The sequence below is a fragment of the Lissotriton vulgaris genome, chromosome 1_1 (genome assembly GCF_964263255.1).
Source record: "Lissotriton vulgaris chromosome 1_1, aLisVul1.2, whole genome shotgun sequence".
Lineage (NCBI taxonomy): Eukaryota > Metazoa > Chordata > Amphibia > Caudata > Salamandridae > Lissotriton > Lissotriton vulgaris.
Window position 1 is genome coordinate 1,091,934,433 of NC_141685.1, and position 16,946 is coordinate 1,091,951,378.

The 16,946-nt window shown below is 48.5% G+C and overlaps 1 protein-coding gene across 1 annotated transcript in view; it reads right to left on the reverse strand.

Moving 5' to 3' along the window:
- The window catches only part of MEI1 (meiotic double-stranded break formation protein 1), a 3,731,473-nt gene that overhangs the window by 1,008,893 nt on the left and 2,705,634 nt on the right, over positions 1-16,946 (reverse strand). The gene's annotated exons all lie outside the window — the stretch shown is intronic.

A 16,946-nucleotide genomic window follows, 5' to 3' on the forward strand; every position in this document is an offset into this window, starting at 1 on the left:
GCAAAATTTTCACAACACAGCCAATTACCACAAGATGGCTGCCGTGGTGAGGCGAACGACTTGTAGAACTCCACTAGGAATGTAACATACATGTAGACGTGATTCCTCTTTTATAAACCGTCCAGTTTCTTCACCCCTCCATCATGCTGGTCTTCCAACATACCCACCACGCCTGCACATTTGTTTGATGCTATCCTAGGCAGTTTGGCTTATTTTTCACACTATAGCCATACACTCCAAGATGGCTGCCGTGGTGAGGCGAACTACCCGTAGAACTCCACTTGGAGTGAAGCATACGTGAACCACGCCCACACGTAGACGCGACCCCTCTGGCCCCGCCCGTCACGTCACGTGGGTCCCCTCGAGACAGCCGGCACCATGAAGTTATAAGCACCGTTTCCACACTCATCAGTGTCCCGGCTTCTCTTTGACCCCGACGCTGTGGGTAGGTGTAAAGGCGCGATCCGTTCTACGGACAGGTAAGAGGCTCCACGATGGCTGATCTCACTCGAGGAGCGTTATCATTTGCAGGCTCTCAGCATCCTGGGCGCCCCTCTGAACGCGTCCATTTTGCGGGCCTCCTTTGTTCCCGCTATACCGCATGACCAGGGAACTATTGTCTTCTGTGATGCGCCTGGGGTAGACAGTGCGGTCTTTGGGATACCCGGCGCCACCAGCTTACTGACCTTTCAGGGTCGTGTGGGTGTTTGGCGCGGGGATACCCGGGTCCGCGCGCGTCCCCATGGTACACTTAAATGGCGAGCGATCCGTCAGTCTCCTGACTAAGCGGTCGTACATTTGGGCCCTTGATCCGGGAGCCTGCTGACTAGTTTGTGGTTCCCCGTGACTGCTCTTCCTTACGTTGTCTCCCCTTTCACTCTAGGGTACCAACTACTGGTGCCAGATTTACCAGAGAAGACCGGAGATACCATTGTCGGTCTCAATAGGGTGAGGCATTTCAACACAGGATGTTTTTAGAATTTTTTTCCCATTTGAATCTGTGTATACAGTATTTTACATCATAGTGCATTCTTGTGACACGAATAGCCGTAGCAGCATACTCTAGCCTCTGCTTAAGCCTTCTTCTGCAGCATTGTTTTTATCACTCTTATTCTTCCATATATTTCACGGCATACTTTGGGGTGTCCAAAAAAAACCCCACCTGGAGCCATAGACAATGTTAAGCAAACGGTTGTGACCTAAGTCCGCTATAAGAGCGGTTTGTGGGTTTACTGTTTTCCCTTTTGTCGCCCTTTCTTAGGTCCCATTTGGACTGAGCAGGACCATCTGGCCTGTAGTCCCACTTCCAGAGGACGGTAGTATTCCCCTTCTCAACCGTGTAGAACTCATTTCTATTTTTAATTGTAGGTCCTGACGAATTGCCTCATTAGCATGAAACATGTCCATGTCGACCTTTAGGTAAGATAGACACCACTGGATCTTCGCACCAGCGTGCTGTGTCACCTCACTGTTTTTATCAAGGTAGTGTAACACAGCAATAAAATTGTCGTGGACTCACCAACTTTTTTTAATTTTTCACCACTTCACGTCTACACTCCACCTAAAGCCCTCATACCCACATGCACCAACTGGCAGGAACAAAAGATCTCCGATAAAGAGCTCCTTCACGGGTGCCCGTCAGACATTGCAGCGCCAGTCTGACAAGGAGCAGAACCCAGATGATGAAGCATGACACCTAGCTTGCTGGGTGTGTGAGGGTTTTAGTTCCGAAAGGGGGATTCCCCCCTTCTTCTCTGCTTGGTTACGCCGATTTCTTGTCCTTTTTGGGGAACAGTGTATCTTTTTTGTTTGTAGTTACCAATTATCCAACCACGTATAAATAACCTTTAATATAAAAATATTAAAACTTAATTATCTTCCCGCCCTACAATACAAAAAATAACACCGCATTAAAAAATACATATGTAATAAACTTAAAGAAATTCAAATAGACATGAAAGGAAATAAAACATTTCAAAAATTTAATATTTAAGCAATTAACATAATCAATATTTAAATATTATTTAACATAAAGAATGAGTTAATATAACATTTAAATACATGTTATTTTAATTACCTTCCCACCTTATTGCTACACAATCCCCCAGGACCTAAACTTACTATGACTAATGAAAAATGATAATGAATGAATGAATGTTAATGTAAAATATATAATCTCACAATTAAACAATTGACATAATTGATAATACATGACATATTTAATTAACAATACAAAACTAATTATCATTTAAATTAAATTGTTTATGAGTTATTTAATGTATTTACTATCCTATTGCCCTACACAACAACCCACAACTAAAATATAACTGCCTATTACTAATAATAAACATTTAATATACATTAAAATATTAAAATTAAACTAGAACTACAACAATTAAACAATGGACATAATTATTAATCAAATAAATCATAAATGTACAATTAATAACTACCATTAAATATTGATTATTTATCATTTTATTAACTTCCCAACCTATTACCCTACAACCCCAACAAACCACTACAACACCATACATTACTAATTGCATTTCAAAATAAACTTCTAAAAACGTATAATTACAAACTATATTTTAGAACATTAATAAAATGTATACTAACAATACTTGCACATACAATTCATAGATAAATATTTTTTAAAACAAACTTTATTGGTATTTCTGACATGCATACAGCGTAAGTTAGTTGTACAGTTGTGCTTCACAATTTGGGCACCATGGCCCGACAGACTTATTTTTCCTGTATATAATTTTTTGTCATAGAAAGAAAAAACATTGGCTATCGTGTTTGCAATACCTTCTTTTAAAAAACATTTGTGTTGCTTATTGTATATTTGCAAAATAATTGTACTTTACATTTGAAACTAAGAAACTGTGTAACCCCCGATATGCCCCCCCCTCCACTAGTGGCCCGCTATGTTTCTACAGAGTGGGAGTACTGACATTGACCTTGCTCCTGATGTTTGAATAGAGTTTGGATTTTCCATTTTCGCTGACTTGATGCGTCCTACATGGATGCCCGGGGGTGGGATCCCTAGTGGAAAGGGGAAGATGTGTCAGATATGGGGCGTGTATTTCTATCTCATTGTTTAGTTATACATCTTTGTGCTTTCAAGCCTATCCTCAAGTCAGAGCTAGGAGCTAATTAAACTGTTATGTATTGTTAGGGTAGACGTGGGTATACTCATGTGGTCAGCAGATCCACAGTTTTGAAAGCTTCAATGTGGGTATCCCAGTCTATAGCTATTGGTTTCTTCCGTAGGTCTCTATAAAATTAATAGATAAACTAAAACATATTAAATTAATTAAATGATGTTTTTACAACTTTATTAAAGAAAACAATATTAAAAACAATATTATTCTTGAAAACTATATTATACACCAAAATATGATATTCTGTCCCACAACATTTTGGTAGTAACAACATTTTTTAGCTCCCGTGATATTTAAAACTTGATATTTTGTCACATACCACAATACACTCCTACACTCCTCACATGCAACCCATCAGTCTTCAGAGCCCAAGTTTAGAGTGGTGGAAGACTTTTGTTATTTTGAAAATGCTACAGTTGGTAGGGTTGGCCCCTGGAACGTCTACCTCTTTGGTTAGGGAATGTCCAGGAGTCATTTCTACCCATTAGCTAGTGCAAGGCACATATGAGGCACACCAGACACCCACCTCATAACACTCCTGGAGCTGAGGAAGATCAGAACGGGACTGAACCTGTGGTCTGTGACCTTAGAAGAGCCCTTGCTCTCTCTCTCTCATACATAGGAAAAGAAGTGGACTCCAAGTGTCATAAGGCTGAGCGCTTGTTAAAGCTACAGGGACACAACAATCTACAAGAGGCCGATTCCTGCATCTTCCCAGCTGACCAGTGGTAACTGGGCTTGGATTGGACCCTGCTGTTTGACCTTTGCCTGACATTTTGAGAGGCACTGAGTACCTCCCCTGAGGGCCTGGGGGGATTTAGAGGTATACTCTTTTGGTGGATTGGGACCTAAAGAACTAAAATCAGAAGGAACAATCTTTGACTAGAATGAACCTAGTTGGTGTATCCGGCCCACACTCCATTGCCACCAACGCAAAATTGCCCCTGATTCGGGTCTACTGCGACTATTAACTATGAAGGGCACTTAATGCTTCTTGGTGCTAATCCTACTTCAAATTCCAAAAATTCATATATCCACTTCCCATTACTGGATTTTTGTCATTTTGTCGTCCTCTTGTTAGTAAATTATGCTCTATTTTTCTAATTCGGTTTGGGAAATTTATTGTGTTGCATTTCGACTTCATTACTATTTTAATACTGCTTAAAACCTTATAAAATACCATACGTTAAGCTGGTCTGCTCTGTGCCAAAGGTACCAGTAAGTTGAGCTAAAGTTTTCCAGCCACAGCAGGCTGCAGCCTATTTTGTTATGTTGCCCTTTTTTCTCACATCTATCAGTTATAATGTGATTGTAAAAGAGCTTTCTTGTCCCTTTTATTTAAATAATGACATTCTCTGTTTTTAGAATTTGCTTCTGCTTTTAAGGGTATCATTGAAAATTTGCAAAGTACTCTGTTATCCTGCACATGGGTGGGTAATTGAGTGCTTATGATTATTAAAGTCAAACCTTTGGAGGAGAAGCCAGCTGAAACGTAGCCAATGAGAATGCAGAATACACCTTCTCCCCAACAGGTGGCAAGGTGGCAGAAGACTGCTGGGTGAGAAGAGACACTGCACACAATGATGGTTTAGAAACTGCTAGCCAATGAACACTTTGACTGCTGAACATTCTGTTTTTCGATAGAAATCGCCAGGCTGGGTGACCATTTGGAAGCAAATCTGAAACTATTGTTGCTTGCAGACTGTTCCTGCCCCAGTTCAAGGGAATGGGCATGTGCCCACAGAAGTGGTTTGACAGTGGGCAAGAAGTGGAGTGAGGATGGCACACTGGTTAGTGTCGCTCGCAGAGATCTTGTTTTGGGAGATTTGCCTGTTGGGTCCACCATTCCTGCTTTTTCAGCATGCCCAAAGTGATAACACTTGTGAATGGAAAACCACAGTGGAGGTGGTACAGGTCTGTGCACCCTGTTCTTTCTGAGACTGGGAGGGTGTCTCTGGAAGCACCAGTACCCAAAGAGACTTTGAGCTGTCAGACATTTGGCATGGCCTATGCTCCCCCTGGACATTGCCTAAACTTAGAAGCCATAGCCCCCCTAATTGGGCCATGGCAGTCCTTGAGTGTCCCCCAAGGTAACAGACAAGGACTGGAAGGTTCCAAGTGAGATCCAGGCCTGCTCTTGGAGGGGCAGGATCCTGAGCAGCTCTGGATTGCAGGAGGCAATATTGACTGGTCTGCAGTGTGGGCCTGCACTTGTAATTTATTAGCCTCCTGAGGGCTTGTACCTGGATACTAATTCCTAACTCATGATTGAGGTCGAAAGTGTGAGCAGAGGAATCTTTTTATCCTGCACTCTGCTGCAATCATGAAAACGCAGACATGAGTGATAACATACCTTACAAAAGATACTGAACTCCCACATGGCAAGAAAATTTGCGGAGATTAACTAATGATCTGCACGCAGTTTTATCTTTGAAGATCACAAAACGGAGACAAGGTTAGTAGATGGCTGTGTTTTTTTATTTACCCTTCACTTCTTTTCACCCACTTGGCCAATAGCCGACCCAATGATATAGATTTCGTGCATTATTTGTGAATTTTGTGTTTCTTATAAATTAAGTCTTATTTTATGGCAGGGCCACTTTGTGATTTGATGAAACCATGGACGTAGTGTTGGTGAGAACTTATATATATATATATATATATATTGCTCCATTGTAAACTTAATGAACAAATATTTCTGTAAGAGACATAGATTAGTTATAGATTCCTTACCTTAGAATTACCCCCAGGCGTCAGACTGGATCTGCCGGAGAATTTTTACATCAGCACATTCGTCGTCGTCATTGCCGGGATGAAGTTGCAGCAGCTACTTAGACGCGCCCTTACGCATTGACATCAGTTCTGTACACGACTTTCCACGCCAGAAGCGCAGAGCCATGCAAGCCACTGACCACTGGTGCACAAAAACTAGGGCCCTGAAAGGAAATCCTTAACCCTAGAAGTCAGTTTGCAGAACGGGGAGGATGGGTCGGGTGGTAAAGAATCTATACCAAATTTATGTCTCTTACAGATATATTGTTACAGAAGGTAAGTTACTTGTTCATCTGAAAGAGACAATTAGTTATAGATTCCTTACCTTAGAATAGATACCCCACCAATGCTAGCCCCGGACGTTGGTCTGCGAACCAAGTTCACACCAGAAAGGCCTGGAGAACAGAACGGCCAAAGAAGCAGTCTCTACGGACTTGGCTGTCCAAGCAGTAGTGTTTTGTGAATGTGTGCAGAGATGCTGCCTGACAGATGTCACTGAGGGGGACTCCCCGTCCCAAAGCAGTGGTAGCTGCCGTCGCCCTGGTAGAATGGGTGCTCAGTCCCACTGGAGGCTCCTTCTTTGCCAAAGAGTAGCAAGCTTTGATGCACAAAACAACCCACCTGGAGATGGTCCGCTTGTGCACGACCCGACCTTTTTTGGCGCCCTCGTAGCCAACAAAGAGCTGGTCATCGACCCGGAATTGATTGATGCGATCCAAATAAAAGGAAAGCGCACGTTTTAGATCCAGACGATGGAGCCTCTCCTTCTCTTTAAAAGGATGCGGGACGGAAAGAAGGTTGACACAGTGATGGTTTGACCAATGTGGAAAGAAGTAACCACTTTGGGAAGATAAGAGGGTCGAGTTCGAAGGGCAACCTTGTCCGGATAAAAAGCCAGAAAAGGAGGTTTTAAAGAAAGAGCCTGTAGCTCACACAGTCTGTGAGCAGAGGTGATGACAAACAGAAAGGCAGTCTTTACAGTAAGAAATCTGAGAGGACAGTTATGAAGTGCTCAAAGGGAGTCAGTACACATAAAGTAAGTAAGAACCAAGTTCCCACTGAGGCATTACGAAGGGAACAGGAGGAAAAAGTTGAGTAATGCACTTAAGAAAGCGATTTACAACAGGCGACTTGAAAAGAGAAGGCTAATCAGGAAGCCAAAAAAAGCTGAAATGGCCGAGAGGTAGCCCTTAATAGTAACCAGAGCAGACCCCTGCTGGGCCAAGGAAAGAAGGAATAAGAGAACCTCAGACAGAGGGGCAGAAAGGGGATCCACAGCCTTTGCTGTGCACCATGCCACAAATGTATTCCATCTAAAGGCATATACCGTCTTAGTGGAGGGATGCCTGGATGCAAAGAAGACATCACAGAATTCGGGAGGCAGATTAAAAGCAGTCAACTGCTGCCGCTCAATCTACACGCTAGGAGGTGAAGACTGAACAGGTTTGGGTGGAGGACTGTTGTTGGACTTGGCCCTTCCAGGTTCACCCCTGAACTTTTTGCCTTTTAATGTTACATCATCATAGTGATTTCTGGTCTTTGCGCACTTTAGCACTGTGGCACAGTGTAAACTGCGTGCGCTCTCTGAGTGCGTGTGTGAGAGTGGCCTGTCTTCCCATAGGAATGCATGGGGAATATGTGTGTCCATGGTAATTCCTGATGAGTGGGGAGTGCAAGGTTGAGTTTGGTATGTGCGAACTCGTGAGGTTGAATGCTGCGCGATGATGTGTGTGCTTTAATGTGGCTAGTGTGGAAGTGCCATTTCTAGAAGTTGGCCTATCTGTGCAGTAAATGTGAATTGGCTTGTGATTGGCTGGAGCTGGCTGGTGTGCCTGGCTCCAAGAGTCAGGATGGGTCTGCTCCGGTGGTGAGTGGAGAGATCTGCATGTTGATGTGAGGGAGGGGTGCACCTGAAACCTGAATAGGGCTGGGATTTCCGTACACAATGCTGGCTCTGCCCCCTGTGGTGCGACTGATGACCCTAGCCTGTCCTGTGAATGGGGAAAGGGGCTGAGCACAACAGAGTGCTCCAAAAACTGCGCCTGGTTTTCCCCCACCCTGCACCTTAGAGACAAAGGGATTTGGTGTATAAAAAGAGGCTGTGACCTCCTGTTAAATGTTTTTGTGCTCAACTTGAATCTACCAGGGGCGAGCTGCTGCTGGGGCCCAGGGGAAGGCTTGCCCCACTGGGCCCTGCCCAGCCCCTGGATGCCTAGATCCTAACAGAAGGGGGCTTGCTGCTGGTGGGGCCCAGGAGGGACTGTCATGGAGGCTGTCTCCTTGCTGGAGTGCCCTGTGTGCTGGCCCCTGGGCCCTGCATTGCCCCCCTGAAGCCCAGGACCTCTGGGCCCCCTTTTTGCTTTAGGGGGATCCTTCTTTGGGGGCTTTGGTAGTTGTTGTGCCCCAGCGACTGGCGGACACGATACAGTCACGTCCAGAACACAAAATACATCCTGGACAGTGCATTATAAATAGAAATATTCCTAGAAGACTCAATCACGAACTACTATCAAATATGCCCAGCCGTATTTAGGCTGGGGCGGAAAAATAACCAGCCAGAAGGCGCTTAGTACTGTGTGGATATCTTTAAGCCCTGAGGAAGTCGCGGGTGTCTTGTCCCAAACGACGAAACACGTGTTGGCTAGAGCCTGAACAAGAAAAAGACATTAAAAAAAACATATATGATGTTAATGTTATTTCGTACAATTTGTGTCATATAATTTGAAGTCATTAACTTGTTGAAATATGCATGTTGGTGTGCTAACATCTTGAACAAAGTTATAGGTTCGGCTGATCTGACTGTGGAGGTGCTGGATGATTGCCTCCACCCTAAGCACCCATAAGAGAAAAAATACTCTATCTAATACTAACCGCAATTGGTAAGCACCATTGAGGCCCAGGGTAAAATCATCCCAAATCATTTACCTGTTTGTTGATGTACCACATGGCGATAGTGTTGTCTGTGAAAACCTGCATTACTCTTTCCAGGACAGAGGGAAGGAATGCTTTTAGTGCCGGACGGATCGCCCAAAGCGCCAGAAGGTTGTGTGGAGCCTGGATTCTGCCGGAGACCAGACGCCTCTGATCTCTGCATCTCCCATGTGGCCGCCCCATCCCAGAAGTGATGCATCTGTCACTACTGTGAAGGCTGGTTGGGATAGGGAGAGGGATCTGCCGTTGACCCAATCCTGGCTCGTTACCCACCACTGCAGTTGGAGTGCGGTGCCCTCCGAGATCTGGACGCAATCAGATACATTCCCTTGATGCTGTGCCCACTGGACTTTCAGGTCCCATTGCAGAGCCCGCATTTGCCACCTGGCATGATCCACCAGCCTGATGCAGGAGGCCATGAGGCCCAGCAGTCTCAGGGTCATTCTGACCAAAATTCGGGATTAAGGCTGAAAGATTGGAATCATAGCCCGAATATCCCAGACTCGCTGCTCGGGAGGATAAGCCTAAAACTGCGTAATGTCCAGAACCGCTTTGCTGAAGAGGAGCTTCTGAGAGGGACTCAGGTGTGACTTTGGCACGTTGATAGAGAACCCCAGCGAATGCAGGAGGTACGCCGTAGTCTGGAAGTGGGAGACGAAAGCCTGGGGTGAGTCAGTCTTCAACAGCCAGTCGTCGAGATAGGGGAAGACTGGAACGCCTGATGTGCGCAGATGAGCTGTGACCACCGCCATCACTTTTGTGAACACCCGAGGGTCGCTGGTAAGGCCGAAGGGGAGCACGGTAAACTGAAAATGCTCATGGCCTACCGTGAACCGCAAATAGTGCCGGTGGGCCGGCAGGGCGGGGATGTGGAAGTATGCGTCCTGCAAGTCCAACGCTAACATCCAGTCTCCAGGGTCGAGAGGAGAAAGGACCTGAGCTAGCATCACCATTTTGAACTTCTCCTTCTGGAGGAATAGGTTGACGTTCCTGAGATCCAAGATAGGACGCAGGCCTTTGTCCTTATTGGGCACCAGAAAGTAGTGGGGATAGCAACCACGGCCACTTCAGGGGCAGGAACTCTCTTGATGGCTCATTTGGCCAAGAGAGCCATAACTTACTGTTGGAGAAGGGCGAGATGATCATCCGACATGAGATGGTACTGAGGTGGCATGGCTGGGGGATAGTCTCGAACAGGAGTGAGGATCCCCTTTAGACTATCTGCAAAACCCACCTGTACTACGTGATGGTGCGCCAGTGGGGGAGGTGATGGTGAATCCTGCCGCCCACAGATGATCGGTGGCCCTGAAAGGTCAGACTATGAGGGTTCGGAGGCTGCTGCAGAGGGGACTGTGGTGGACTGGCCCGTGCGCTAGCCCCCAGACCCACTGCAGTGGCTGCCACGTCGCTAGCAGTGCAGGGGCTGAACAGCTTGCACCGGTCTGTGGCTCTGGGTGGAACATGGTGGGGCACACCTTCCGTAGCCATGAAAGGGGCGAAAGGCAGACTGCGCAAGGCGGTGGTGGAGAGGCCCAAAGACTTGGCTGTAGCCCGATAGTCCTTAAAACGCTCTAGCTTGTTGTCTGCCTTGTCGCCTAACAGGCAACGGCCATCAAAGGGCATGTCCATAAGGGTAGCTTGGACATACCCTGAAAAACCAGTTGACCTCATCCAGGTGTAGCGTCAAAAGGCTACTGACGTGGAAAGCGATCTACCTAGCGAGTCGGCGGTGTCCAGTCCACAGCGAATGGTAAACTTTGCTGCATCTCTCCCTTGGGCAACTGCATGAGAGAGTACGGCCCGGGCCTCCTCCGGGCACTGGGGCAGCACCTGCACCACTGTATCCCACACGGAGTGGGTCAACAGAGATGCAGTGTTTACCGACCACGGTCCCAAGGTGGTCCAGCTATTTGGATTCCCTATCAGGTGGTGCGTTAGGGAATGCGCCTTTGGACGTGGAGGCTTGGACGACCAAGCTCTCAGGAGTGGGGTGTTGGGAGAGGAAAGTGGGGTCGCCCGGGGCCGGGCGGTGGCGTCGGGCAATCATCCTATCCACAGGAGCCCCTGTGTTGGACCTGGACCAGGTGCCCAAAACTATGTCAGTTAGGGCTTCATTAAACTGCAGCAGGGGCTCTGAAGAGCTCACTGCTGGTTAAAGCACCTCTGTCAGGAGGTTAGTCTTGACCGCCACCGTAAGGATCTCGAGGTTGAGAGCCTCGGCCGTCCTACGCACTACCACTGCATAAGACGCTCCCTCCTCCGTAGCCACGGTAGGAGGAGACAACATGCCAAGGTCTGGTGAGGTATCCAGACCACTGGCTTTCCCCAGTCCGGTTCGTAACCCAACTGGTCAGTCAAAGGGTCTCAAGACCCCACCCAGTCCTCCTCACCCTCCTCTGGCTGCCAGTCTGGCCGAAAAGAACCGGGTAGAACAGGGGCACAAAAGTACCCGCCGGATTCTGCGTCGGTCGATACCGGTCCGGGTCTGTGTCAACATCGGGGTGGAGGCTGGAGTCGATGCCGGCCAGGGACACAACAGACATCAGCTTCCGACGTGGTGCCGCTGGAGTTGGGGCCGGGGTGGGTGTAGTCAGGTCGACCAGTGATGGTCCGGATCCTGGACTGGAGCCAAGGGGACCCTGCGGTGCCGGGCTGAAGCTGCTGGTGTCAAAGGCCCAGGGCCCCCTGCCGAGTCCGCAGGCCAGAAGGCGTGCCAGCGGAGGAGGGCTGCCCAAAGATGGCATGCATCGCTTCGTAGAAACTCCAAAGCTGGGCTCGCACCAGGTCACAGGAAGGGAGGGAAACCCGGAGCCGATCCAGTGGGCTCCGCACGCCGAGCAGCGGGAGGGGGACCACCTGCATCCCTCGTCGCGTCAGCCGACGGACGGGGAGAAGTCGAAGAGCGGCGATGCTTCTTCGACTTCTTCCTGTGCTCCGACTTACCGGAGGAGTACGAACACTTGGAAGAAGATTATTGGTGGTGGTGGTGGCTCAGCGACCGGTCCCTGCAACTCCCACACGAGCGTGACCTCGAGCAGTGCACAGCGGACTGCCGGGCCTTGAGAAGCTATCGGGACCGCTCCTGCAAAGACTTCGAGTTCATGGTCCGGCAGTCGGAACACGACTTGGAGTCATAGTCGGGTTCCAGGAAGAACAGGCACATGAGAAGCAGATCCGTCACCGACATCAACCCCTGGCAGGAACCGCAAGCCTTGAAACCGGGCATCCCTGGCGTGCACCAGGAGTCGAGGACTCAAAAACGACATTAACAAAAGTCAGCAAAAAGTCAGTCAAAAAGTGACTGGAGGTAACGCTCTCTCCGGAGCTGCGCTGGCTGGCGCGAAAAAAGGGAGAACTGATGTCAGCGCGTGAGAGCGGCGTCTAAGTAGCTGCCGCAACGTCATCTGGGCGACCACAACGCCAACGACAAACGCAGAGCCGACCAACTCCACCTTTTGACGCGCAGCAATAATGCTGACGAAAAAATTCTCCGGATCCAGTCTGATGCCTGGGGGTAATTCTAAGGAAAGGAATCTATAACTAATTGTCTCTTTCAGATGAGTACATTGATTTAAAATGAAAATGTTTACTCCAGCATTAAGCCATAAAAACTGCATTAAAAAGTATAATTGTTGCTGCAGTAATTTCGGTTTGACTCGCAGTGGAAGCATTAACAGCTCAGCTTCTTCCCTAGTATTTTCATGTCTAAAGCTTTAACCATTGCTAAGGAGCCTGTCCTATAAAGACATACTCTTCCTTCAACCAGCAATAGTGGCCAAAATGCCTGATACGATGGGTGAGTTAGGGTTGTTGGGGAAGGCAACGCATTCAATGCCTAAAGTAATTAAAATTGTGATAAATTCTTGATTTAAGCACATGGAGGATAAACAATTAGGATTATCCTTCTATTGTGGGGCATATTTACAAGAAGTTACCACCACCAAACGCCACTTTTTCCGACGTTCTGGTGGCGTTTCCTCCTTTGCCTTATTTACAAGGCAGTGTTAAGCCATTCAACGTGGCTTAAAGCTGCCTTGTAAATACTGCCCCTATTTACGCACCAATTTGCTTGAAAGAGGAGTGCAACAGGTGTTGCAGTGGGCGTTCTGCCGCAACACCCATTGCTCTTTGAGGCTGCCCCATATTTACCAGCTAGGGAGCAGCACCACAAATACGTGGTCTAAAGTAGGCGATAAGAAGAGAACTTTTTTATTTCTATTCATATTGAACAAGTTACTTACCTTCGGTCACGATATATCTGTGAGAAACATTAGTTTGTGATAGATTCCTTACCTTAGAATTACCCCCAGGCGCCTGGATCTGGAAAGTTTTCGTCAGCAGTATCCATGTGCATCAGAAGGTGGAACCATGAGGCACCGCGTCCGTCATTGGCGTTGTGATCGCCGGGATGATGTCGCTGCAGCTACTTAGACGCCACCCTCGCATGCTGACGTCAGCTATGTACACGACTTTCCACGCCAGGAACACAGAGCCTTGGAAGATACTGAACCCTGGTACATTGAAACTAGGGCCCTGAAAGGGATGACCTTAACCCTAGAAATCAGTTCGCAGAACGGGGAGGATGGGTGGGGCGGTAAGGAATCTATCACCAACTAATGTTTCTTACAGATATATCGTTACCGAACGTAAGTAACTTGTTCATCCAAAAGAAACTCGTAGTAATAGATTCCTTACCTTAGAATAGATACCCTAGCAATATCAACCCCGGTGGTGGGTCTGCGAACCAAGATCACACCAGGAAGTCCCGGAGAACAGAACGGCCAAAGAATTCGTCTCTCCGGAATTGGCTGTTTAGGCAATAATGCTTAGTAAAAGTGTGCAGCGAGGCCCACATAGCTGCCTGACAGATGTCTTGTAAGGGGACACCACGTCCCGATGCCGTAGTGGCCGCCGTCACCCTGGTGGAATGGGCGCGCAGCCCCACCGGAGGTTCCTTTTTAGCCAGAGAATAACAGGCTTTAATACACAAGACGACCCATCGGCAGAAAGTTCCTATTGTGTACGGCAGACCTTTTTTTGGTGCCCACATAGCCAACAAAGAGCTGATCATCCACCCAGAACTGTTGGGTGGGATTCAGGTAAAATGGGAGAGCACATGTTTTGGGTCCAGACGGTGAAGCCCTCTTCCTCCATGGAAGGATGCGGAGGCGGAAAGAAGGTGGGCAAAGTGATGGTCTGCCCGATGTGAAAGGCAGTGACAATCTTTTGTAGAAAGGGGGGACGTGTCCTGAGCACAACTTTGTCCGGATAGACTGACAGAAAAGGAGGTTTACAAGAAAGAGCCTGGAGCTCACTCAGTCTCCTTGCAAAGGTGTTGGCAACCAGGAAAGCAGTCTTCAGAGTTAACAAACGAAGAGGACAGTTGTGAAGAGGCTCAAAGGGAGAGCACATCAAGTATGTAAGAACTAGGTTCAAGTCGAACTGTGGCATTATGAAGGGAAGAGGAGGGAAAAGATGAGTAATTCCCTTGATGAAATAGCAGAAAGGTAGTCCTTGATAGTGCCCAGAGCAGAGCCCTGCTGGGTCAAAGAAAGAAGGAACAGTAGAACTTCTAAAAGAGGGGGAGAAAGGGGATCCACAGCCTTTGCTGTGCTCCAAGCCACAAATTTGTTACACCTGCAGTTGTATGCCAACTTAGTGAAGGGACGCCTGGCTGCCAGAATGACATCACAGACTTCAGGAAGCAAGTCAAAAGGAATCAACTGCTGCCACTCAATCTCCACGCAAAGAGGTGGAGGCTGGACAGGTTTGGGTGGAGGACCGTCCCCTGCTGCTGTGACAGAAGACCCTCCTGAATAGGCAGCCGGATCGGTGGATCAATCGTCATACTGAGTAGCTTGGGATACCAAACTCTTCGAGCCCAGACCTAGGCCACAAGAATGACTTTGGCCCAGTCGCACCTGATCTTCTTCAGCACTATGGGCAGATGTGGTATAGGCAGAAAGGCGTACAACAGACCGCAACTCCACTCACGATGAAAAGCGGTGCCTAGCGAGTGCCGCCTTGGAATTTCCAACGCGCAGAATTGCTGACATTGTGCGTTCTCTTCCATGGCAAATAGATCTAACCAAGGCTCTTCCCACTGTTGAAAGAGAACTTGCGCCACATCCGAGTGAAAACGCCTTTCATGATCCATCATGCACCTGCGGCTGAGTTCGCCCGCCCTGGCATTGAGTGAACCTGCCAGGTGTTGAACCACCAGGGAAATTACCTGATGTGACAGCCATGTCCAGAGACGCAGAGCCTCCTAACATAGTTTCCACAACCCCACCCTGCCCTATTCGTTGCAATACCACATGGTGGTGGTGTTGTTTGTGAACACCTGCACTACTCTCCAGTTGACAGAGGGAAGGAATGCCTTCAGTGCAAGTCGTATTGCCCGAAGCTCCAGAATGTTGATATGGAGCCTGGACTCCGCCGGAGACCAGAGGCCTCTGATCTCCTCCTCTCCGATGTGGCCCCCTCATCCCAGGAGGGACGCGTCCATCACTACCGTGTGCTCCGGTTGGGAAAGGGAGAGGGATCTACCATCGACCCAAAGCCAGTTTGTGAGCCACCACTGCAGCTGGTGTGCAGTGCCCTCCAAGATCTGGACGTAATCGGACAGGTTCTCCTGATGCTGTGCCCACTGGAACTTCAGGTCCCACTGCAGAGCACGCATATGCCAGTGACCAGCAGGATGCAGTAGGCCATGAGGCCCAGCAGACCTAGGGCCATCCTGACCAAAACCCAGGATAGAGGCTGAAAGATCGGAATCTTAGCCTTAATAACCTGGACTCGCCGTTCTGGAGGATAGGCCCGAAAGTGCGCCGTATCCAGAACCGCTCCGATGAAGAGGAGCTTCTGCGAAGGAATCAGGTGCGTCTTCGGCACATTGATGGAGAACCCCAGAAAATGCAGCAGGTCGGCCGCAGTCTGGAGGTGGGAGACAACTGTCTGGGGCGAGCCCACCTTCAACAGCCAGTCGTCGAGATAGGGGAAAACTGGAACCCCTGATCTGTGCAGATGAGCTGCAACCACCTCATCCCTTTCGTGAACACCCGGGGAGCGCTGGTAAGGCCAAAGGGGAACACGCTAAACTGAAAGTGCTCTTGGCCTACCATGAACTACCATGAATGCCTGTGGATCGGCAGGACAGGAATGTGGAAATATGCGTCCTGCAGGTCCAACGCTACCATCCAGTCTCCAGGATCGAGGGCAGACAAGACTTGAGCCAGTGTTAACATCTTGAACTTCTCCACTTGGAGGAAGCAATTGACGTCCCAGAGGTCCAAGATAGGATGCATGCCCTTGTCCTTTTTGGGCACCAGAAAGTAGTGGGAATAACAAACAATTCCTACTTCTGCTGCAGGAACGTGCTTGATGGCCCCCTTGGCCAAGAGGGCCGCGACTTCCAGGTGAAGAAGTGCCAAGTGTTCTCCCGACATGCGATGGTACTGGGGTGGCATGGCTGGAGGGGTAGTCTCAAAGGGGAGGGAGTAGCCCCTTCGGACTATCTGCAAAACCCACCTGTCCGAAGTGAAGGTGCACCAGTAGAGGAGGTGATGGCGAATCCTGCCGCCCACTGGCGTTTGATGGGCCTGAAAGACCGGACTAGGAAGGTTGCCATCAAAGGGTATCTCCATCAAGGTGTTCTGGACATCCCCTGAAAAAACAGTTGTCCTCAGCCAGGCGTGGCGGCGGAGCGCCACTGTTGTGGAAATTGCTCTGCCCAGCAAGTCTGCGCTGTCAAGACCACATCGAATTGTGAACTTAGCTGCATCTCTCCCTTCAGCAATTGCTTGAGAGAGCGATGTCCGGGTCTCCTCCCCGACACTGAGGCAGCACCTGCGCCACCGTATCCCACAGAGAGTGAGAATAACGGCCCAAGAGGCCGGTGGTGTTCACAGACCTCAGCTCTGAACTGGCGGAAGAAAAGATCTTCTTTCCGAATTCTTCCAGTTTCTTGGATTCCCTGTCCAGGGGTGCAGAGGGGAATGCGCTTTGGGATGCTTGGACATCCAAGCTCTCAGAGGTGGGGTGTTGGGAAAGGAAAATGGGGTAGCCTGGGGC